Here is a 24,569-nt window from a genome sequence, read left to right as displayed (position 1 = left end):
TTTTTTTGTGTCCTCTCTGGGATTTATTGGACTTTGTAAGTATGAGGACTTTTGCCTACCAGCAAGTCTGGAAAGTTCTCAGCCATCCTGTCTTCAATAGTGCTTCTTCAACATTCTCAACATTCTTCAACAATCTATCCTGGAATATTTATTCAACATATGTATCCCTTTTCAATAAAGCCTCTGCACCTTGCAACTTTTCATATTTTCTTCTCTTAGTCTCTCTGTGATAATGTTTTTGAGATTTCTTTAAACCTTTTCAGTTGCCTGGGGGCATGACCGCTTGGGGACTACTTTAAATTTGCACTTGAGCGTTTTTGTACTTCACATGTAGCAGGAAGCCCAGCTTTCAGTGGATCAGACGTTGGCCCGGAAAGTGGATTTTGCTGAAAAATAATGAAGCTTCGTTACAGTCTCCTGTGGTGCTCCTCACCTGCCCAGCACTCCTCCAAAGTCAGGAGGAGACCTTGCCATGTGACCACGGGCGTATGTTCCATCAGTGTTGTCAAACTGTGATGTTCAGACTGAAGTCACTGCAAACTGCTGCCGCTTTGCCTTTCAACATCGTATCTGTCACACTTCCCTTTGTATTGGTGATCATGTAGCCTCAGGCTTTTTTGGGATCTGAGTAAGAAGTGAATTGAGAATGTAACATTTTCACTCCAGTTTGAGAAGACATTTTGAAATGCTTTAGTAAAAATAGGTCATTAATTATTGGCTTCTAGTTAGATTTGTTTTGTCATCTTTAAATTTATTTCCTAAAGAAGTGAGATAGAATTCAGATTAGAAAATTAAATTTGAACAAAAGTAAGAAAGATGAGCAAAGAAATCAAAAGAAATTATCCTGACATGAAGAAGTAAATTGTAACAATTAAACAAAGAAATCGATCATACCCTAAGTTGTTCCTGTGTTTAGTTGCTAAGCTGCGTCTGACTCTTTGCGACTCCATGGACAGTAGCCCACCGGGCTCCTCTGTCAATGGCTATTTCCCAGACAAAGATACTGGTGTAGGCTGCCATTTCCTTCTCCAGAGGATCTTCGCAACCCAGAGATCCAGTCTATATCTCCTGAGTTGACAGGCATGTTCTTTACCACTGAGCTATCTGGGAAGCCCTTAAACCCAAGGTAGTACTTCATTAAGTGGCAGAGGTAAATTTCAAATAGAAGTGGGGAATAGAATCTTAACTTGTTTTATTATCTAACTGATGAAAGGCGGAAGAAATGAGACATATAAACAGATTGGGAAAAATTTTAAGCTCCTTGCTGTTTGGACAGGAGATATTAACATTGAAGGTGAAAACATAAAACTCATAATATGTCAGTGTAATACCAGAGCTGACAAACTTCTTAACGATCCTCATCAATTCAAAGAATGTCTAAGAATGTAAAAGAATGTCTGCATATGAAAATGTAAAATACCCTGTAAACTTACACCTCACAAACAAAGAAACAAGAGAAGCTTTCCCATACTTCACAATGATCTTAACAATTTCCATGTTATCAATGAGAAATTATGAAACAGAAGACATTTTCTAGAGCATTAATTTTAAAAACTTTGTTTTTGATCAAACATGCTGGAAAAGACTAAATTACCTTTCTATTCTCTGAATAGAATTGGTAAGACAAAATTTTTGTTGTATAAAGAGGAGATCAAGATATTTGCTGCCAAAAAATGTCAGAAAATACCATTTAAAGTGATGTGTTAAGCAGTTATTCAATAGAACATCTGATGTTTCTGGATTTTCTTTTCTAAAATATTTATCTATTTTTGGCTGTGCCGGGTCTTGGTTGCAATGTGCAGGCTCTCCGTTGCTGAGCATGGGCTTCTCTCCCACGGTGGGCCCTGGGCACAGTTGTCCAGAGGCATGTGGGGTCTTAGCTCCCTGACCAGGGATGGAGCCCACGTCCCCTGCATTGGCAGGTGGCTTCTTAACCCCTGGACCACCAGGGAAGTCTTGGATTTCTCTGATCTTTGTGATAGTTGCCACCTTTTGAAACTTTATATTGTGTCATGATTTCTTATCCTCAGTAACCTTACTTTTATAATCTTGTGATCTTTTTGTTAAAGAGGGCTCCTTCTGTAAGTCACTAAAGCCTGGGGCCCCACAGTTCTGGGTCCACACCTGGCTGGTGTGTTACTAATCCTCAGGGAAGACTCTTCCCTGGGGGCCAAGAAGAGATGGGCGAGCATCCTTGCCGCCTTGCTCTGTGCTGCAGATGTGTTTCTCACTGAGATGAGCCCTTTGCGATCCTTGCTTATGCCTCAGGCTCCTGTGTCCTCATGAAACACCAGATCCCCAAGGTCAGTAGCAGACCTGGGTGCTTGCTTAACCACCCCCTGCCACTGATTTCCCCAATTTCTGCTTTTGTTTTGTGGATTCCTCTTTATTTATTTGTTTATTTTGCTAGTTCCACGACACATTTAGAAAGCTTAAAGTTTTAAAATTAATTGATTAACTTACGGCTGCACTGGGTCTCCGCCGCCAGGCTCTGGCTTGCCTCTAGTTAGAGTGAGCAGGCCTCCCCAGGTGTGGTGCGTGAGCTCCCCACTGTGACGGCTGCCCTTCTTGCTGAGCACGCGCTCTAGGCACACAGGCTTTGGCAGTTGCAGTCCGACGCCTTTAGGGCCTGTGGCCTTCAGTCGTTGCAGCACATGGTCCAGGGGTTGACATCTGGGGACCCCGGAGACTGCAGGCTGCCAGTAGTCACGGCATGTGGGCTCAGCTGCTGGACCGCATGTGGAATCCTCCTGGACAAGGGACCAGGCCCACGTCCCCCATACTGGCAGGTGGGTTCCCATCTATGTACCACCAGGGCAGTCCTAGAAGGCTTTTGAACTTCCTTTCCCCCAGCATTTTACTTCTTTAGTAAAAGAACATTTTAGATATCTAATCCAATATCCTTTCAGAAATGAAAATGCTTGCAAATCTAATGTTCAATATTTTAAAAAGTACTTATAAAATATCTCCTCTATTGGCAGTAGTTTTTTTCTTGATACATCACAATTTCTTTCTCTGTACGGTTATTCTAATCACAATGTGCCCTCTACACTTTCCTTTATTCTAAGACAATATCCAGTATCATTTGCATCGTGACTTTTACATAATCGGGACCATCAGCCCAGTGCAGTAAGCCGGAGCTGCGAGTTTCCTACCAAGTCTCAGCTGCCAGCGATGCACCAGAGGTAAGTGGGTCAGGCCTTTGATGTACTTTCCGACATGGATCACTAAAAATATTAGAGGAGACAAGTGATAACACTCATGTCCATACGGAGGGAGCCTTTGGCAAGCTGATTAGTTCCCTCCAGCTTTGCTGAAAAGAGACTAAGGCAGGCAGACTGCTGTCCGTCTAGCCCCCAGCCTTCACCCAGGGCTATGGCAGAGGTTGCTGCCGTGATTATAGCAGCTAAGATTACACGTGCATACACGCTCACAGACACACTTAGAGAAGCATGGACAGAATATGAAGGTAGGTGAAATGAATGACCCGCATCCAAAAGACCTGAAGGATTCAGACTCTCTCTCCTTTCCTCTCAAAGTTGTGCTGCAGAAGGGTTAGCGTCTCCTTACTCCTTACTCTTTTGTAGGTTGGGACAGGTATTTATACTGTTTTAGCATCCAAGTCAAAGGATAAAGCATTTTCCTTCATGAGGTTGCTTCTACGGTCGAATGAGAAATCCCTGTCTCTACTTCTTTATTTTAATAGCATTTGCACCATTCAGAGCAATTCTGAAGAAAAATGTACCAGACCATTTCTTGAATTTGTATATAGATTTTTTTTTTTAATCCTCAGAGGAGGTATTTCTGTTTATTCTACTCCAGGCAAAATTTCACCTTGAGGTCTGAAAATGAATTGGATTCTGGGAGTTGGTGTATAGAACATTGCTGCTGAGCTGACGTTGCCACCACCCCAATGGTCTTCATCATGAGTGGGTTTTTTTTCAGTCCCCTTCCATGTGTCATAGTCTGGAGGCGCCAGAGAGGCACGCTTCAAAGCCTGCTGGGAGGGAAGTCTGTCCACCACGGACACTGCCGGCCAGTCATAGCACCCTTGCCCTTTCAAAGTGGCTGATGGACCATTAGTTGTGTTAACTGTGCACATTTGTTTTGTATGTATGCTGACGTCTGTGGATATAGAGGTGTCAGGGAATAATTGCTGCCCTTAAGAGTTTACAGTCTCGTTCTAATAGAAAGAAAAGGAAACCGGCCTTTACTGAGGGTCTGTCATGTTCTGGCAGCTAACAAGATGTTACTTAAACCTCATGGTAACTCTATAGAGTTAAATATCATAACTTAGGGCTCAAATCCAACTGCAAAGTTGACATTCTTGCCCCTACATCCTTGTGCCCTGATCAGTTCCACATTTGATTGCCAGTTTCTAAATTTTGGCTGAAAAGACTGTTTTTTTTCTTTTATCTTCCTTTCTTCTGAGCTGTTCAGGAGCTTGAAAATGTATATGTATAATATATATTTGTATATGAAGATCACATAATACATATATGTGTATGAATGCTTACGTGTTAAGTTGCTTCAGTGATGTCCAACTCTGTGCATTCCTAGAGACTGTGGGCCATCAGGTTCCTCTGTCCACAGGTTTCTCTAGGAAAGAACACTCAAATGGGTTCCCGTGCCCTGCTCCAGGGGATCTTCCTGACCCAGGGATGGAACCTGTCTCTTATGTCTCCTACAGGGGCAGGCGGATTCTTTACCGCTAGTGCCACCTGGGAAGGCATGAATACATATACATTCAAATATATAAATAATCAATAAGTCAATTGAAATTATTTGCATCTTCAGTTAATTATTTGCAATTGTTGTAGCAAAAGACATTAAGTAGAAAACTTATTATTCAGCCTGTAAATTAATAATGTTATGGAAAGCTTTTTCTGTTGTGTGGTCATAGAATCAGTGTGATTATGACATCAATGAGTTATTAGCAGTAGTGGCCTTATTTTACTTTTTTTACCTGGAGATCATAAGGGAAATAAAAGGCTCATGCTTAAATTAACTGCTAATTGATTAAAGTGAAGGTAAATAATCCAGTTTGTGTTAACGGCTAAACCATGGGATGAAGGTTGAACATCTTTTACAGTATGTGCCAGATTTGATTGGTGGTGGCAGCTGTCTGCAATAGGAAGATTTAAAATTTTATTTTGTTATATTTTTCAGAAAAACAAAAACAAAACCTGAGGCTCTGTCTTGCTCAGAGCAAGCGGCCTAGATAAACTACTAGTTTGGTTTCTTTTTTAACTATGTTTCTTTTAGAACTCATTAATTATTTAGAAAAGCAGACTGACTGATCTGTTTATTCCAAATACCACTAGACAATGAAGACTGTTAAAGGAACAATATTATTCCTGCATCTGAAGGAAAATTGGCCAAGAATCTTGTTTATAAAATGTACCCACATGGTTGAAAAGCCAACTTTTAGATTTATTAGTGATAACCCTACAAAAAAAGAACAGTTGTGTCTTTGTGTCGGATTTGCATTAAACAAATCAATATCACAAACTATTTTATACGGATATAATGCTTTAAAATGAAAACGCTGAGGTAGTAAGTAAATTACTGGGTTATTTTCTTACCAACATATCTTGTCCATAAGCCCTCTCTGCATATCAATTATGAACATGTTCAGTTGCTAATGAGAAAATCTGATTTGGGGGGTGGTTTCAATAAGCAAAAGTTTATATTTTCTGTAGAGTGAGAAGCTGGTGGGTAAGGGTTGTTTCGGTTGGCTCAGCCACTGCATGGGGCTGTCGGGAGCTCAGCTCTTCCTAACACTCTGCTCTCACATCCTGAATGCTAGTCCACACGTGGCTGTGACAAACATAGCCTCAAGTCCGTATTCCAAAGGATGATCAAAAGCACAGAAGGCCTTCTCCTGAGAAGACTGGCTCTTTTCACTCGGTTTGGAATTGCATGCCTCTTCCCAGTAAACTTTTCCTTACATCTCTTTAGCCAGAAGTGGATCTCTTGTCTCTCCAGCCCATCACTGGCAAAGAGGAATCATCATCTCTGGTTTTGTCCCCAGAGGTTGGGAGAGGCTTCGCTTCCCAGGATCAAGAATTCTCCACCCACTCCGTCAACATAAAAATGGTGCAGTGGCTGTGAGCAATAAACACCATCATCCACAAAGGGCAAACCTATTTTAGGGGATTTAGAATATCGTTTGAATCAGAGCATCATTTCCTTGTTGAAATAGCTTCATATAAATACTTGCCAAATGCTTGAAGTTTGAAACGTAAGATTTTTGTTCTTGCAAACAAAAGGAAATAGGTAAAGAGATAACATCTTACCAAATGATTGTTAGAAAAGATAAATCATATCATTAGTCTGAATCAGTCAAGAAATCCTGAACTAAGACTATATAAAATGACGCTAAAGCTAAATTGTCCAGTTTCCATTTTAAAACAGTCTTGAATAACCTCTTGGTGATATTTGATGTTGTATTTTTCTCAGTTGTTGTTTAGCCACTGAGTCATGTAGGATTCTTTGCAACCCCATGGACTGTAGCCCACCAGGCTCCTCTGTCCATGGGATTTCCCAGGCAAGAATACTGGAATGGGCTACCATTTCCTTTTCCAGGGGCTCTTTCAAACCCAGGGATCAAACCCGCTTCTCCTGCCTCGTCAGTCAGGTTCTTTACCACTGAGCCGCGAGGGAAACACATTTTTCTCAGTACAAGATGTAATTTTAAAATTAAGAGTATATTTCACTATAGTGCATATCATATCCCAGAGCTGTGTTTGTGGGAGAATGTATCAGAATGATGCCTAATCACTTTCCTAGACTTTTTCACACTGGGTGGTAAATCAGATACTGTGGAAGGTCTGAGATGTTGCCATAACTGCAAACAAGTTAGCTCTGCATTCTTTTGTGTATTTTTGCTGCAGAGGAGACCACACGCTCAGGTTAATCAGTCTGAGACGCCCGCTGACCCAGCAGCCTTTCCCATGTCCCTGCCCTGATTTCCGCAAGACAACGAACGCAGTGTTTGTCAGGCGCAGATCTCCAGAACAGCCTGAAATTAGGAGACTTGAAGCTTTTATGGGGTTGCCGGCACATCCGCCCATCTTTCCGTTTAGAGAGAGCTTACTCAACCCCTGGGAATATGAGCAAATCTCTCCAGAGAGGAAAGAGAAGCAATCAGTCTTTTCTGTCTTAGGGTGTCTCCAGGTCTCTCCAGAGGAATGTATTATCATCTCTAGCTTCTAGGGCTGTTTGCTGTACAGATAGATCCTTTGCTTAGATGGTTCAGGCCACAGAGAAATAGAACTTTGGACTGACATTCTGAAATTTCACTTTTGATGGGCATGAGTAACTTCCACAGACTAATGGTGTTTAGTATTGACACCCAAGGGGTTCCCAGGTGACGCTAGTGGCAAAGAACCTGCCTGCCAATGCAGGAGACATAAGGAGACAGGGGTTTGATCCCAGGGTTGGGAAGACCCCCTGGAGGAGGACGTGGTGACCCACTCCAGTATTCTTGCCTGGAGAATCCCATGGACAGAGGAACCTGGTGGGCTACAGTCCATGGGGTCACAAAGAGTCGGCCACGACTGAAGCGACTTAGCACGCACACACACATTGAAACCCAATAATAAGAAGTGAACAACTGTAATCACTGAAAACGATGAGAGACATCAAATTTGTTACCGGAGATTTTTTGTAAGTCCATAGGGAATTCCCGTCCATCTTTCTGCCAGGTCATTTCACAGTCAACACCTCCAAGGAAAAGCTCGGGAGGGGAAGGAGAATGGCAAGCAAACTGGGTGTCTTTCTCTGTCTGACGTAATTCGCTCATTATGGTGATTCCTAGGCTTGTCCATGTCACTACAAATGGCATTATTTCATTCATTTTTAATGGCTGAACTATATTGTGTATATGTATCACGTTTATCCTTTTCCCAGTTGATGGACATTCAGGTCGCTTCTGTGTCTTGACTGTTGTGAATAGTGCTACAGTGAACGCTGGGGTGCATGCATCATTTCAGATTATGGTTTTCTCCAGATACATGCTTAGGAGTGGGACCGATGGATCGTGTGGTAGCTCTGTCTTTAGTTTTAAGGAACCTCCAGATTGTTCTCCATAGTAACTGCGGCAGTTTACATTCCCACCCAACATTGCAGGTGGGTTCCCTTCTCTCCACATTATCTCCAACATTTATTTTTTGTAGATTTTTTAAATGATGGCCATTCTGACCAGTGTGAGGTAATAACCTCATTGTAGTTTCAATCTGGACTTCTCTAATAATTAGTGATACTGAGAGTCTTTTCATGTTTTTGAGGTTGTCTGTATGCCTTCTTTGGAGAAATGTCCAATTAGATCTTCCATCCATTTTTTGGTTAGGTTGTTTTGATTTTTTTTTAATATTGACCTGAATGAGCTGTTTGGATATTTTGGCAATTAATCTCTTGTCAGTTGCTTCATTTGCAAATTATTTTCTCCCACTCTGTGGGTTGTCTTTTTGTTTTGTTTATGGTCCCCTTTGCTGTGCAAAAGCTTTAAGTTTAATTAAGCCAAATTGTTTTCGTTTTTATTTTCCCTCCTCTAGGAGGTGGATCAAAAAAGGTCTGGCTACAATTTATGTCAGGGAGTATTCCGCCTATGTTTTCCTCTAGGAGTTTTGTACAATCTGGTCTTACATTTGGGTGTTTAATCCACTTTGAGTTTATTTTTGTGTATGGTGTTAGAGAATGTTCTAGTTTGTTTTTTTTTTTTTTTTTTGCATGTAGCTGTCCAGTTTTCCAAGCACTGCTTATTGAAGAGCCTGTTTTTCTCCTTTGTCATAGATTAGGTGACCATAAGCGCAGGGTTTATCTCTGAACTTTCTATCTTGTTCCATTGAAGTATATTCGTATTTTTGTTTTGATTACAATAGTTTTGTAGTGTAGTCTGAAGTCAGAATTCGTTAATGCCAAGAAAATAGAAAAAAGAAAGTAAACTGTGTGTTTCAGATTCATGTTACACACTGGAGACTCAGCTGATGACGTCTGCTGTAAAGCACTTGAAGAGCTATAGTACTCATCTTCATCTGCTCAGCTGTTGTAACAATGCAACAGACCGGGTAATGTACACAAAACCTTTTATTTCTCTGGGAAGAGAAGATGGGAAGTCCAAGGTCAAGGTGCCAGTGGTGGAGAGAGAGGAACAGAAGGTCTGGAATCTCTTCCTATTCTTATGAAAGCACTGATCCCATTGTGGGGGCCACATCCTCATGACCCCCCTCAATCTACCTCCCAAAGGGCTTACCTCCAAATGCCATTAGATTGGGGGGTCAGGGCTGCACCTGACTTGGGGCGTTTACAAGTATTCAGTCTATAGCACTACTCTGTGAACAACGAGTACTTTTTTTTTTCTTTTGGTGAATTGTTTTCATCCAAGACCACACTAAATAAATATAAGAAGTAACACTGTAATCTTATATTTTCTGGTGAAGAAATCTCACCAGTTTTCTTGACTGAACAATTTCAAGTCGGAAACTATCAGATTAAGCAATCTGAACTATGTCCAGTCTTTGGATGCTGGCCAGTATCTTGATCTGTATTTACGTGCCAAGCAGAAGGGTGAATGGGGCTCATCTCTCTGCCACCTGATGGCTGTTTCCCCGTGTTTTGAGGGCTCTCGTGTTTAGCTTGCATTTGCCTGTAAAGGTAATTATCTGTGATAGAACATTACTCTTAAGTTCAAGATAATTTTTAGCAAGAAAAAAGTTAAAAAAATTAATGAAGAAAGTGTTGTCAAAAAAAGAGCATGATAAACTTTGAGTCGGATCACTCTTTTTGCTCAAAATGTACAACTTACTTACATTTTTTTTTAACCTAAATTCACTTGTTTTCATTGCATCTATAAAATTACTAGGGTATCTTAGCCTGTGATGGAACATTTTCTGCTTTCCTCCTATTAAAATTTAACAGCTTTTCACTTAATGGCCAGGTTGTCAGGAATGAATTAAAGTAATTGAGCGGGAAATGGGTCGGTTTGTTTATCAGTTTGTGAAACTGTACTCCTCTGAAACCTCTACCATCTCCTCTCCAGCCAGTTCTGAGAGTGAATGGGAGATGGTTCCCACCTTTTAGATTTTTGGATTCTCTTTCACATTTCCTCGCTGCTAAAAATTCTGTGAGGTTGCTGCTGCTGTCCTGTCATCACGGAGCATCATTTGGATGGTGACGCCAAAAATAGAAATGAAAACTGAGAATCTGAATTACAATGAGGACTAGAATTTGTTATGGAAAAGGCTTTCTGTTTCATTTTAGGAAAAAAAATATATATACTTGTTTATTCAGATCTAAAAGGAGATTGTAGGATCCCTGGATAGGCTAATGATTTTGATGCTTCATTCGAAAATGAATGCTCCTTATTTGGGGAACTTTTATTAAAGGCTATGAGAAAAAAAAAATCCCCTGGAGAAGGAAACGGCAACCCACTCCAGTATTCTTGCCTGGGAAATCCCATGGACAGAGGAGCCTGGCGAGCTACAGTCCATGGGGTCGCAGAGTAAGACACGACATAGTGACTAAACAAAAACAAAAAATGAGAGGGAAAAAAAAAAAAAAAAAGGAGCGGGCAGAGGAAGGCCCCCTAGAGGCTGCCTCTTCCTATCTTCTACTGACCCCAGCCTTTCAGCTCTGGCTGCAAACTTGTACCAACCACCTAGCAAAAGGAAAGCCTTGCCCTTCCCAAGACCCACTGTCTCAGGAAAGCCATGTGGGCTCGCCCATTGCTGACGGAGTCTGCCCTTACAGATCTCAGCAGGCAACAAGCTGCTTACCCAGGGACCTCTCCCAGGCACACACAGTGTTCTTCCTGAGGGGATTCTGGCCAATGAGATTTTCTCCTTGCTAGGTTCTGAGCATCCTGTATTGATTGGCTCTCCACACGAATGCCGAGTCAGCCTGCCTTTTAATCTGCCACTGCAGGCACTCAGCACATTCTCACCCAGCACCAACTCTGTGCCATGGGCTGCAAAGGTCCCGGGGGCAGCCACGGCCCAGCCACACACGGAGCTGGCACTCAAGCCCAGGAGGCCGACAGTGGGGCAGGCGCAGATGTAGGCGTGTCCAGCTCCCAGAGGCTGGGAGCACTGACCTGGTCAGAAGTGGACAGGGCCAGGCTGGGGAGGGCAGGACTGATCCAAGGAGAGGGAACAGCCGAGGAAGGGCCAGAGCAGGAGAGCCAGAGGGGCTGGAAAAGCCTAACGGAGCTAAGAAGTGGGAGGAGACAGGGGCGAAGGGCTGTGCAGGGCAAGGTCTAGGAGAATTGCGCCCCCTGCTAAGGTGCTAGCTTGGCCCTAAGAGTAGGGGGACGTTTCTGAAAGGCCTGCTGGACCCGCTGCATTTCTGAAGGGCTGCTCTTGTTACCGCGAACAAGAGCTTGTGAAGGCAATGCTAGAGACACAGCAACCTCTGGAGACTGTTTCTGTTACCGGACTCAGGAAACCCTCGAAAATCAATACCTGAGAGGCAGGTGTTGGTAAAAAACAGAAAAAAAATGTTGCTTTTAATTCAAAACACAGCAGTCCAGGGAGAAGGCAGACTCATGTCCCCAAAGACCAACTCTGATGATTCTGCTTGGCCACGAAAATTTTTAAAGGGAATAAGGGAAACAGTCTCAGGGAACCATTGAGATGGGGGGTCAGAGTCATCACCATGCCCCACTGTGTGCAGACTTGTGCTCTTTCTTTAGATGCTGTCTTGTTCACACAGTTTGTTGGTGAGATTATGAAGAGGAAACTAGAGAAGAGATCTGATCATCTCTTAATTCAGTTCAGTTCAGTTTCTCAGTTATGTCCGACTCTTTGCAAACCCATGGACTACAGCACCCCAGGCCTCCCTGTCCATCACCAACTCCCGGAGTTTACTCAAACTCATGTCCATCCAGTCAGTGATGCCATCCAGCCATCTCATCTTCTGGTGTCCCCTTCTCCTCTCACCTTCAATCCTTCCCAGCATCAGAGTCTTCTCAGATGAGTCTGTTCTTCACCTCAGGTGGTCAAAGTATTGGAGTTTCAGCTTCAGTCCTCCCAGTGAATATTTAGGACTGATTTCTTTAGGATGGACTGGTTTGATCTCCTTGCACCCAAGGGACTCTCAAGAGTCTTCTTCAACACCACAGTTCAAAAGCATCAATTCTTCGGGGCTCAGCTTTCCTTATAGTTCAACTCTCACATCCATTCATGACTACTGGAAAAACCATACCTTTAACTAGACGAAGCTTTGTCAGCAAAGTAATGTCTCTGCTTTTTAATATGCTGTCTAGGTTGGTCATAGCTTTTCTTCAAAGGAGCAAGCTTCTTTTAATTTCATGGCTGTAGTCACCATCTGCAGTGATTTTGGAGCCCCAAAAAATAAAGTCTGACACTGTTTCCACTGTTTCCCCATCTATTTGCTGTGAAGTGATGGGACCAGATGCCATGATCTTAGTTTTCTGAATTTTGAGTTTTAATTAATCCTAATTAATCTCTTAATTACTTGTTCTTTATTTCTACTGCTTTGATCTACAGAAAGAACCAGCAAGTTAGGCAAGATATTGTGTGAGCAAAAAGTTTTGAAAGCTGTGCTAGGGCTGGAGATGAGTGCAGGCACCTGATTTAGAAGCTAGTTACACTATAGCTTTGCTACAGTGACAAGACAAAGAGGGGTTTCTTGCAAAGGGCAGTTTGCTGCAAAACGCTCCTTCTGTCTTAGGTCTGGACCCCAGAAGCTAACTGGAAGGTGAGGACTTTGTATCAATGATTTGTGAAGGTAGTGCTGCCTGAGGAGACTTGGAAGGAAGTGGGGGAAGCAAGACAAGAGGGGAAAGGAGCCTCGAGAGGGTGCATTCTCAGCAGAGTCCCGGGTGCAGTCTGACCCCAGTGGGAGCTTTGAGAGCTACTTTGGTGTTTGACCAAACTCTACTGTGGTCTGTGATCAGCCTCTGAGTCAAGCATCTGGGCCCTTGTGCCCTTGCTAGCCAGTCATCCCACTGGCTGTGGGTCCTCCCCAGGAAGATGCAGCCCCCCCGGACACTGCCAGCTCTCCTCGTTTGTGGTGACACAGCTTCAGCAGGCCAGGGCAGCCCTCTGAAGACAGTGCACTATCGCAATCTCAAGAAAACACGGGGTGGAGGACACACAAAACGGGGAGGACCCCAGGGATCCAGGTGGGGCAGTGCTGTGTCCCCACAAGGCAGTCCCAGTAGCCCAGGATTCAGGAGACGGGGCCAGAGAGAAGGACGTATGGCCGGAGGGAAAGAGTACAACAGACACATTTGAAGGATATGAGGAGAAATGTGGGGACAGAGTATAGCAACTTTGTTAGTAACTGGCTTACCTGTTTTTAACTTCCATTCGTAAGTATCGCATGCACTTTTCTAAATGGCAATAAGAGTATAAAATAAACAATACATGTATAACAGGGCTTCCCAGGTGGTGCTCCTGGTAATGAACCTGCTTGCCAGTGTAGGAGACGTTAAGAGACCTGGTTTGATGCTTGGGTTGGGAAGATCCCCTGGGGCCAGACATGGCAGGCCACTGCAGTACTCTTGCCTGGAGAATCCCATGGACAGAGGAGACTGGTGGGCTACAGTCCATGGGGTCACACAGAGTTGAACACGACTGAACGACTTACCACACAGCACACAGACATGCAACAATTCTGTTTTAAAGAGTTAAGAGCAGCATTTCTGGAGACAGAGTGCTGCAGTGAGCAGGAAGTCCCAGACCCTTTATGAAATTTAAAAGAACACAAGGCAGTAGCCAGTTTGCTAAGAGTGGCCCATGGACAAGATGTGAATACTTATCAATTCCGAAAGGGAAACCAAGAGCATCAAGCTTAACTGAGAGCAAGTCAGTACTATAGTGAAGAGCAGGCAGTAGATTTCACATGCATCTTCATGAGGCCGCTGCGTTTTGATGAGTCTTGAACGTCGGATTCAGTCAGGTTACACAGCAGAATTTAGAGGGCAGAGCTGCATTACTCCTCCCTAATGCTTTTGGGCAACATCTCAGAGTTGATTTAATAAAAGTAAGACAACATATTAAATTTTTTGAAATCCTGTTTTGTTAGGTGCCCTCAGGGGAAAAAAAATAGATGAGTTGAGAAATTCATTTCATTAGCTGATATTAAAACTCTCCTATCTCGCTGAAATATTTCACTGGCTTTCAAGTTGATTTCCCTAATGGAGAGGCTGGCTAGAAGATGATGTAGGAAACACAATATACTGATATAATTCAATAATTTTTGGAGAAATGCATATCTGGAAAAGGGAAATTTTATTTAACATTCTCAAAATAGCACTCAAATCACTCAAAAAATGGGTTTATCAACAAACTGCTTGTTTAATGTGTATTTGACAAAAATGGACAGCACTGATATCCTGAAAAATGTTCCTGTGTCTCTGGGATCCAGTAACATTTCTTTAGAAAATGGGAATTGAGTTTCAAGAGAAGCTAGGATAGTATATAGGCCCACAGGAAGAAGTCCATGTTACCTAGAAAAAGGCGTGCAATGTGGATGGAGACTAGGTCTTTTTCTTACCCATCCATCACGCTCAGATCATTTTCTCTTCCCTTTCACTTCCTTAACCTTCTTGGAGAATGGGAAGACAGCCCCTGGTGGGCTGTAATGGAATCTGGCTGTGGCTTACAATGTAACTAGGTTAAACTTCTGTGGTTAGTTCAGACCTTCCCAGGTGATGCTTGTGGGTAAAGAATACACATGCAGTGTTAGGAGATGCAGGACATGCTTGTTTGATCCAGGGGCAGGAAGATCCCCTGAAGAAGGAAATGGCAACCTGCTCCAGTATTCTTGCCTGGAAAACTTCCATGGACAGAGGAGCCTGGTGGGGCATGGTCCATGGAGGTGGGAAGAGTCGGACATAACTGGGCGCACAACAGCCTCCAGAGCTGGGAGGTGTGGCTGTTGGGGCGCGAGGGAGTGGGGGCCCCCTGGAGCCAGCCCCACGGCAAGGGACACAAGAGACTAAAGGTTGTTGGCAGTCTTAGCTTTTCTTTCTTTCCTTTTTTTTAATTGTACAGACAGTTTTATTAAGCAGCATGTTACATAGTGGTTGGAACTTAGCCTGCAAGTCAAGAAAAATTAAGTAAATGAAAAATATGTGGCAAAAAAAATGTGTTTCAGACACAATAAACAATGCTTGGGGCTGGTGCCCTGGGATGACCCAGAGGGATGGGATGGGGAGGGAGGCGGGAGGGGGTTCAGGATTGGGAACATGTGTACACCCGTGGCGGATTCATGCTGATGTATGGAAAAACCAATACAATATTGTAAAGTAATTAGCCTCCAATTAAAATAAATAAATTTAAATTAAAAAATAAAAAAATAAAGCGTAATCAAAAAAAAAAAAAAAAGAAAGAAAGAAAGAAAATGTAACCCCAGTGCACTACTTGGCAAAATTATTTTATAAAAGAAACACACACACACACAAAGTGCATGAAGTTATTGTTCACAACAAGACAAAGCATAAGTAATTGTTAAGCCTCCATCACTTATGTTCCTATAAAATCAGGGCTGAGGCTAAGCTTCCTCCAGATGGACAGTGAGAAGGCCAGTGCTTTAATTATCTGCTGGGGGGAAAAATAAGGAGTGTCTTCACCATCAAAACAACTGGTTCCAAAGTAAGATTTTGGCAATTCAAAAAGGTCATCTGTGAGTCACCAAATTCTCAGTTTCCTGTTTCAAAAAAATGGAAATAGCTGATTGCTTGGGTGTCAATGACCAAGTTCAAGATGCTACTAAAGTTACTAAGGCGGTTTTATCTTAAATTTGTACCTCTCTTTCTCTCTCTCCCAGTCTCTCAGTCGTGTCTGATGCTTTCAACCCCATAGACTGCAGCCTGCCAGGCTGCTCTGTCCTTGGGATTCTCCAGGCAAGAATTCAGGAGTGGGTTGCCATTCCCTTCTCCAGGGGATTTACCTGACCCAGGGACTGAACCCAGGTCTCCCGCATTGGAGGCAGATTCTTTACCATCTGAGCCAGCAGGGAAGCCCTGAATTTGTATAAAGCCACCCTATTTAAAACTCCATGGCCACTGACTTGAACAGAAACCTCGTTGGCATCTGTCTGACTCCTTATTTATCCTCTGCCAATTGTCTGTTCACTTAATTAGCAAAGAGCACAATCTCCTCATTCCTCTCAAGCCCCTGATTCAGCCAGCGCCCACCTGTGCGTCAGGACTCACTAGCTGTGTGTGGGCTCCCTCCCCTGTCTGCCCCAGGGCTGCACACTCTTCTGCTGCTGCTGAGCCGCTTCAGTCGTGTCCGACTCTGTGCAACCCCTTAGACGGCAGCCCACCAGGCTCCTCCGTCCTTGGGATTCTCCAGGCAAGAACGCTGGAGTGGGCTTCCATTTCCTTCTCCAGTGCATGAAAGTGAAAAGTCAAAGTGAAGTCGCTCAGTCGTGTCTGATTCTTCGCGACTCCGTGGACTGCAGCCTACAGGCTCCTCCGTCCATGGGAGTTTCCAGGCAAGAGTGCTGGACTGGGGTGCCATTGCCTTCTCCAACACACTCTTCTAGACACATGTATTTCTCCTTTTGTCCCTCCAGGGTCAAAGGAGGAGTGCGTTTCTCCTTCTCTTCAAACCCATCTTTCCACCGTCATCCTTTTGCCTCTAGTGTTACAGAAAATACGGTGAGAAGCCTCACCCATCGTTTCTATCAAATATTGTAAACTGCACCATGTGAGCAAAAACGTTTTCCAAATTGCTTGCAAAACTGACTGATTCTCCTTGGGTAGTGCTGGAGGCACCCAGAATTGTTTCAGCAATGTGTGTGTGTGTGCGCACACGCACGCCACATTTCTACATTGGTCCTTCGATTAGTGTCATGTTTTCCATTTTGCAGTCTATTTTCCATGTTCATCAGCTATATTTAATTTAGATGTTTTCTGGGGACATGGAAGACAGCAGAGCTCTATTTATCTCATGAACTGTTGGATTTTCTCAAAGTCTGAAACTAGAGTGTCTCCTTTTCTCACCTAGATCTTCTCTCCAGGACATTTTATTCATGCCTGACAATTCAGTTCCTCACGGTGGGCTGACCACCTGCGCTGTTCTCTCTACCCCGAGACCCTCTCTGAGCTCCTCCCTGCCTGTACAGTGGCTGGCTTGATACGTGCTTCATCATTCATAAGTGATGAGTGGATGAATAAGTGAACAGATGGCTTGCATGTTTCTGAATCCCACCTCGGGGGAAAACAAGAAGAGAAACGACAAACCGTCTTAAGCACATTCCATGGACTCCAAACCTTTGGACCTAGCTCCCCTTCTATCTGAATATATACAGTTTTTACTTTTGTTCTTGGATTGTGACTTCCACAGATTCGACAGTGTTTGGCCCCAGTGTTGCGTCTGGTCTTTCACTGTGTGTGTGTTTGAGATTGGTTTACCCATTTAATGTTTTGGCTGCACGGGGCTTCGTTGCTTTGCATAGCCTTTCTCCAGCTGTGGCCAGCCGGGGCGCCCTTCCTTGCAGTGTGTGGGCATCTCATTGTGCCGGCTTCCCTGCTGGGGGCCACCATGAGAAATCCCACCCGTGACAAGGTCATGCAGCAGAGATCTGATGGGCAAGGCGAGTCAGATCTCAGGGTGTCCCCCTGGAATTCCCTGAGTGTGTGCCCCCAAAACCAAGAATCTGCTGGCCTTTGTACTCTGCTTTTCCAGTCTTCTGATATTCTCTGGAAAAAGTCAGCTCAGGGCTTTAGTCTTCTGCATTTGAAAGGGATGTTTCAGTTAAACCCCCTCTGATAACTCTCTAGCTTGCCTAATAGGTTCCCCCGGACTTTTTACAGCTTGTAAATTGCTTACAGCTCCCAACTGTGAGAGGCACAAAGCTTAAAGCATCTTAAAGACACAGAGCCTTTTCTAAAGAGCTCAAGATCATATTGGTGACGGATTTCACTGTTGACTCAGTGACTGCTGCCAGGCCTCCCTATTCTTTATCTTTTAGGCACCTGGGAGGATGTTAATCAATGTAAATGGGATATGGAAAAAGATATATAATAGTTTTGATGTTAGCAACACTAGACTTTTGAGTTACTTTTCTTTTGTTATAAATCACTGTATTCCTTTTACTTGTTATAATTTGCTGTATCTTTGCTATGTCAGAATGTAACTTTATTTGGTGTTTTCTGAAAGTGGCTCCAGACAACACAAATGAGTCTTCTGGTTGACAAACCCTTATCAGAAGGCTATAAAATGTTAATTGGCCCTTTTGGCCGGAAGATGATGTAAGTCACCTAAGACTTGTGTATACAACTAGGTATGCAGAGAGAAAAGAGTCTGGGCTGCTAACGCTGCATAATTTTGTATTACCCATTGATCTCTATGTACAATCAAAAAGGTATAAAAGGCCTTTCTAGACAATAGAGGCGGGCCAGTCATTAGAAGGACTGGTTTCCCCCGTGTCTCCTCTTTACTCTAATTTCAGGCTGAATTCCCATCTGGGACGTGGAGGCTCGCCATGTCTACTTACTTGCTCTGGCTTCTAAGATCTGTAAGAGAGGGAGCCCAAGGCGGAGCACCCTCCGATATTCAAACGGACACTGGTGGCCTAACGTAGATGGTGCAAGCTCCTTGTCTGGAACTTTATTGGCTTTCCACGTAAACCAAGTTATTCAGCCTCTTTTCTCCACTAAATTTTCCTACTACACTATTTCTTCCTAATCTAATTTTATATTAATAAATAAATAAGTTTTTTTCCTCCCCAACGCTGTCCCCGCTTCAAATTCCCTGGATCCACCAGGGCTGGACCCCAGCACTTCCCTTGGAGGGGGGCACGGGCTCTAGGGCACACAGAGTCAGTAGCTGTGGCACACGGGCTTAGTTGCTTGTGGCATGTGGGATCTTCCTGGACGAGGGATGGAACCAGTGTCCCTGGCATTGCAAGGCGGCTTCTTAACCACTGGGCACGCAGGGAAGCCCTCGCTGTAGGCTCTACAAGCTGCAGTGTCCACTGTGGAGCCTTTTGTGTCGTGGAGTAGGTGGATGCAGTCTCCCACCCCCGACCCCGCCACCCCAAGCACTAGCTGTCCAGGGACTTCCTGAATGCCATGCACCTCAGGATACTGTGTGAACTGCTTATAGCAAGAGGAGAAGAGCAATGAGCTGATGGGCGTCAGAATCACTGGGCTGATCATGCGCACTGTCTTCCGTATAGAAAATGTGCCCTTAATGGAGTGACAGCATGGTCTGCTGAGAGCTGTTAGGGCAGCAACCAGGAGGTCACACACTATCGGATTTGTGTGCTGTCTTGTAAGATGGGTATGTGTGAGTGACCTATATAGAATGCAGAGATTTTTCATAGCCTACGTGTGGGCTCAAGAACCCATACAACAGAAGTGATGGAAGATGGGGTAGGTTTATCACTGTTTTTCCTAATGAATCCATTGGAAGAGATGTGCTCTTTCCCTATTTTTCTAAGATCTGCCAGTTTAGATGTTTTAACGCTTTAGAAATGAAAGCTTCTATACCAAATGCTTCCCTTGAATTGTAAACTGAGGCTGCCCACCTGGCTGTTTGCGGCTTCTGTGACTTTTGAGTGAACAGGTCAAAGTTGGTTGCAGTGTTGGCTTTGATAATTAATACTAATTATCAAGGAGATACAGGGCTGCTCCTACATAATGGGAGCTGGAGGAGTGAGTGTGGTACCTGGTGATGGTCAGAACCTTCAGAGATGGAGCTCAGCCATCTCTCCAGTTACAAAACCCAGATCCAGTTTGGGAAGCAGAGTATTGAGCTGCTGAAGAAGAGGGCCATGCAGGTCACCTCTCAGCTACCTGGCACCTCAACCTCTGCTTCTGTGTTTGGCAAGACCCTTTGTATGGGTCCTGATGGGAGGCAGATTCTATTTCTATTTAGAATTTGAAAAGGTTCAGTGCTCCATTGTACAGTGTTCGTGGCCACCGAGAGGCAAGCACCTGGCTCAGGTGTGGCCCGTCACACTTGCTTGGTCTGGATTCAAGTTGGTGAAAAAGCAATTTTGCAGCTGAGCAGCACCCAGAGGCAGCCACGCGATTCAGTTCTGAGGTGAAGCGACCCCTTCCAGAGGGGGTCGGTGCCAAGGTGTGGTGTGCCCGCTGGCAGCCAGCCCGTGTTTCCTGCCACTTTCTGAGCTCGGTTCCCTGGCCTGCACGGTAATCCTGGAAATTCCCTAATATCTTTTCAGTGGCCTGTTTCTCTGTTTACATCATCCACGGTCATTTTCTGTTTCTTCCAACCAAGAAGCTTGCGTTGGACACCGAGGAACCCACAGGCGCACTCTTTCTCTTTGCTAATTGGGGTGGAGCTGCTTCTCAGTGTCGAGTTAGTTTCCGGTGCATCGCAAAGTGATTCAGACACACTTAGTGCACAGTCGCTCAGCTGTGTCCGACTCTTCATGACCCCACGGACCATAGCCCACAAGGCTCCTCTGTCCACAGGATTCTCCAGGCAATACTGGAGGGGGTTGCTATTGCCTTCCCCAGAGGATCTTCCTGACCCAGGGATCCAACCCGGGTCTCCTGCATTGCAGGCAGATTCTTTACCCCTAGCGCCACGGCTTGGGAAACCCCTTTGCCCTTATAGATTATTACAAGGTACTGAGTAGAGTTCCCTGTGCTACATGGTAGTTCCTTGTTGGTTATCTATTTTATAATGAGTGGTATGTATCCGTTAATCCCAAATACCACTTTAAGCGCCATCTCTGAGGGTTGAGCATTCTGAACCCACACGTGTGTGCGGTACCAGCTACACCTCCAGAGGAACCCCGGACCCAGCTCCCTGCAGAGCCCGTGGAAAGGCCTGCTTGGTTGCGTAGAGGAGGCGCCTCTAGACAGCTGCTCCTCCGAGGCGGGGACTGAGGTCCGTCCTGTGGCTGCCCGGCGACATCGTTCACAGAGACTGTCCCGGTGTCTCGAGCCACAGGAAACGTCAGGCAGGCTGTGGGGCTCAGGAAATGTTGGTGGTGTTTTCATCCTGATGATGCCGCAGAAGCATGATCTGTAAATCCTGCTTGCTGGCCTCAAAATGCCAAAGAGGCGTTAACACGGGCTTTTCAAAACACAAGCCAGTGAGCCAGAGAGGGGTTAAGGAGAAGGAAGCGACTTACCGAAAGGCATAGGTGTTATTTTACGCACAAAGGTGAAAAAGATCGGAGGGTGGATGGGGCTTTCATTGATTCCTCAGAGTGGAAATCAACAAGGAGCTTATTATACAAGAAGGCAGAAAAGGCACCTTTTTAAGTTAGCAAAAACATGGATGAGTCCTTATCTGAGCACCTTGTAAAGTTATTAGCTAATCACAGCCTTGGCTAACATGGGCAACTTGAATTATCTAGTTGTTTATTGGAAAAAAGTTAAGTGGAACACGCTTATCTGTTTCTTACTGTGAAAAACAGGTAGTTATTCAGAATTCTCATGAATAGGGAAGAACTATTGAAACTGTGACCGTGGAAGGGAAATCAGATAATAGAGGTGAAAACAGGGGTCTCAGGAAGATAAATGAAAACAATTTTAGATTGAATTGAACCTGAAGGGTGCAGAAGTTCAAGCTTTGAAAGGGAAATTCTGTGACAGAGCCAGAAAGAAAAAGCCAGCATTTAAAACGTCTACATACAAAGATACAGTGGGAAGTATGTACTATATAAAGGCAATTCCACCTCGAGGTGCAGAAAGGAATTATATGAGAAATAAAAATAAGGGCACAAGGCTTCACGCTCACCCACAGTGCCAGCTTATATAAAACAGTGCATAGTCTAACAGAGAAGGCGATGGCACCCCACTCCTGTACTCTTGCCTGAAAAATCCATGGATGGAGAAGCCTGGTGGGCTGCAGTCCATGGGGTAAGAGTCGGATATTACTGAGCGACTTCACTTTCACTTTTTACTTTCATGCATTGGGAAATGGCAACCCACTCCAGTGTTCTTGCCTGGAGAATCCCAGGGACGGGGGAGCCTGGTGGGCCGCCGTCTATGGGGTCGCGCAGAGTTGGACACGACTGAAGCGACTTAGCAGCAGCAGCAGTCTAAAGGATTATGTGTGTGGTGTAGCTGACTCAGCAAAAGCTTGAAATTGGTCAGGCTTGGCTCTGAACCCTGGGGGATCACCTTGTGTTCACCAGGGCGCTGTCAGAAAGAGCGCTGACTCGGTGCCCTGTACAGTAAGGTACTTCTCCCAGCTCTGGAGGCTGGGGCTCTGAGATCAAGGGTCCGCAAGGCTGGGTCCCCCTGAGGACCACGTGCAGAGGGTCTGTCCAGACCTCGCTCCACGGTCGGTACACGGCCGCCTTCTCCATGTGTGTTCATACCATCTTTCCTGTGGACACGCCTGTGTCCACACGCTCTTTCTGTAAGGACGTGAGTCAGATGGATCAGGGCTTCCTCTGATGACCTCATTTCAATTTCACTCCCTCGTTAAGGACTCTGTCTCAAAACATCTGAGATGCTGGAGATTAGGACTTCAAAGGCGGATTTCTTGGATACCTACTTTTCTAAGCTCTTTTAAAGCAGAGGGTTCTGTGGCAGGTGAGGCTGACAGAGGCCAGCAGAGGGCAGCAAAGAGCTAGGCAGTTGGGCCTGCAGACTGACGGGTTTACAGGCGTGTGAACCACTTCGGCCCGTGTGTTTCTCTGTAGACCAGTGGTTCTTAAGTTTTGCTCCACACTAGAAACACTTGGGAAACCTTTTAAAGCTCCTGACATCCTAGTCAAAGCCCAGGTTGATTAAACCAGAATTTCTAGAGCTGGGAGTCAAGCATCAGTGTTCTTTCAAAGGGCCTCTGCCCTCCTAATGCGAAGCCAGGTGCAGGGGAGCTGCTGTGTGTGGAGCAAACAGAGGACAGGAAGTGACGTTGGGCACGTGTCCCAGCCCTCCAGGAGCCCGGAGAGCCCGCCCTTCCCCACCAGTGGGGTCTGGGAGCACCTTTGAGGGGTGCATCACTCCTAGGAAGGAGAGAGAGGTAGGGTTAAGGAGGTCCAGGGAGCTGCCCATGAGCCCTGATTCTAACGAACGATCAGAGAGAGGTTTTTAAAGAGCCTTATGGAAGGAGAATTTACAGATCAAAGAATCAACGATTATGGAGGGAGGAGAACTTCTGACTCAACTCACCCCAGCCTCAGCTCTTGAGAAAAGAGAATACGAATCGGGAGAGTTTAACGAATCTATGGGGAAAGACAACTGTGATGATACTGTCTGTCCAGAGTCTGACTGCACCCTGAGCACGTGGATTTTTTAAAACTCTGATTGAAGTACTGTTAATTTACAAGGTTACGTTAGTTTCAGGTGCACAGCAGCCTGTGCTGTGTGTGTTCTCAGTCGCTTCAGTCGTGTCCGGCTCGTTGTGACCCCATGGGCTGTATCCCGCCAGGCTCCCCCGTCCATGGGATTCTCCAGGCAGGGATACTGGAGTGGGTTGCCGTGCCTTCCTCCATGGGATCTTCCTGACCCGGATTTTACATATACTTTTTCAGATTCTTCTCCATTGTAGGTGACTATGAAATATTGAGTATAGTTCCCTGAGCTACATAGCAGACCTTTGTTTACCACTTTTATATATAGTAGTACATGTTAATCATAATCTCCTAATTGGTCTCCCCCTCCCTTCCCCTTTGGTAACCATAGATTTGTTTTCTAAATCTGTGAACTTGTTCCTGTTTTGTAAATAAGTTCATTTGTACCAGTTTTTAGATTCCACAATAAGTTGTATCATATGATATTGGTCCTTCTCTGACTTACTTCACTTCGTATGATAATTTACTGTAAATGGTATTATTTCATTCTGTTTCATGATTGAGTAGTATTCCATTATATATATATACACATATACATGTGTATATATATATATAGATGCCTGTCCTGTGAGATATATATATATGTGTGTATTATGTATATATCAGTTCAGTTCAGTCGCTCAGTCGTGTCTAACTCTTTGTGACCCCATGGACTGCAGCACGCCAGGCTTCCCTGTCCATCACCACCTCCCAGAGCTTGCTCAAACCCAGTTCCATCGAATCAGTGATGCCGTCCCACCATCTCAAAAATTCCGTAAAGAGATTAATTGACGATGGCGGAGGCACATGGAGAATACTCACCTCTGACTCAGACATGTCAGCGTGCACACTGGGATCACCTGGGGAGTGGTAAAAAATACCAACGCCTAGTCCCTTCTCCCGCCCAGACAGTCTGGCAGAGAGGCAAGCGGCCTGGACCTCAGGATGTAAACCCGTGGGGTGGCTCAGACACGCCACGTGAGAGCCGTGGCCGGCTGCTCAGCACTCCGGCGCTGGCTGGTCTCCTCCTGGGAGTCGGGATAGCCTCAGAGGACACACAGTCAAGACGATCACCAGGCCCGGCTGACACTTGTCAGGTGTTTTCGATGAGTCTGCACAGTGTGAACCGCCTCGTGTGGACTGTCTCTTCGAGCCTCACAGTAAGAGATGCATTGTCCACTACCCCTACAGGAGTGACGTCTGGAGCCTATGGCTCTGCAGCAAATTGTGAAAGTGGTTGAGTCTTGGCAGAAATACGCTGGCTCAAAAGCACAGAAGAAAAACTGAACAGCTGAAATGAATAGTAATCATTTTGACAATAA

Source organism: Ovis canadensis, chromosome 26 (assembly GCF_042477335.2).
Source record: "Ovis canadensis isolate MfBH-ARS-UI-01 breed Bighorn chromosome 26, ARS-UI_OviCan_v2, whole genome shotgun sequence".
Classification (NCBI taxonomy): domain Eukaryota; kingdom Metazoa; phylum Chordata; class Mammalia; order Artiodactyla; family Bovidae; genus Ovis; species Ovis canadensis.
This window is presented reverse-complemented; position numbering follows the sequence as displayed.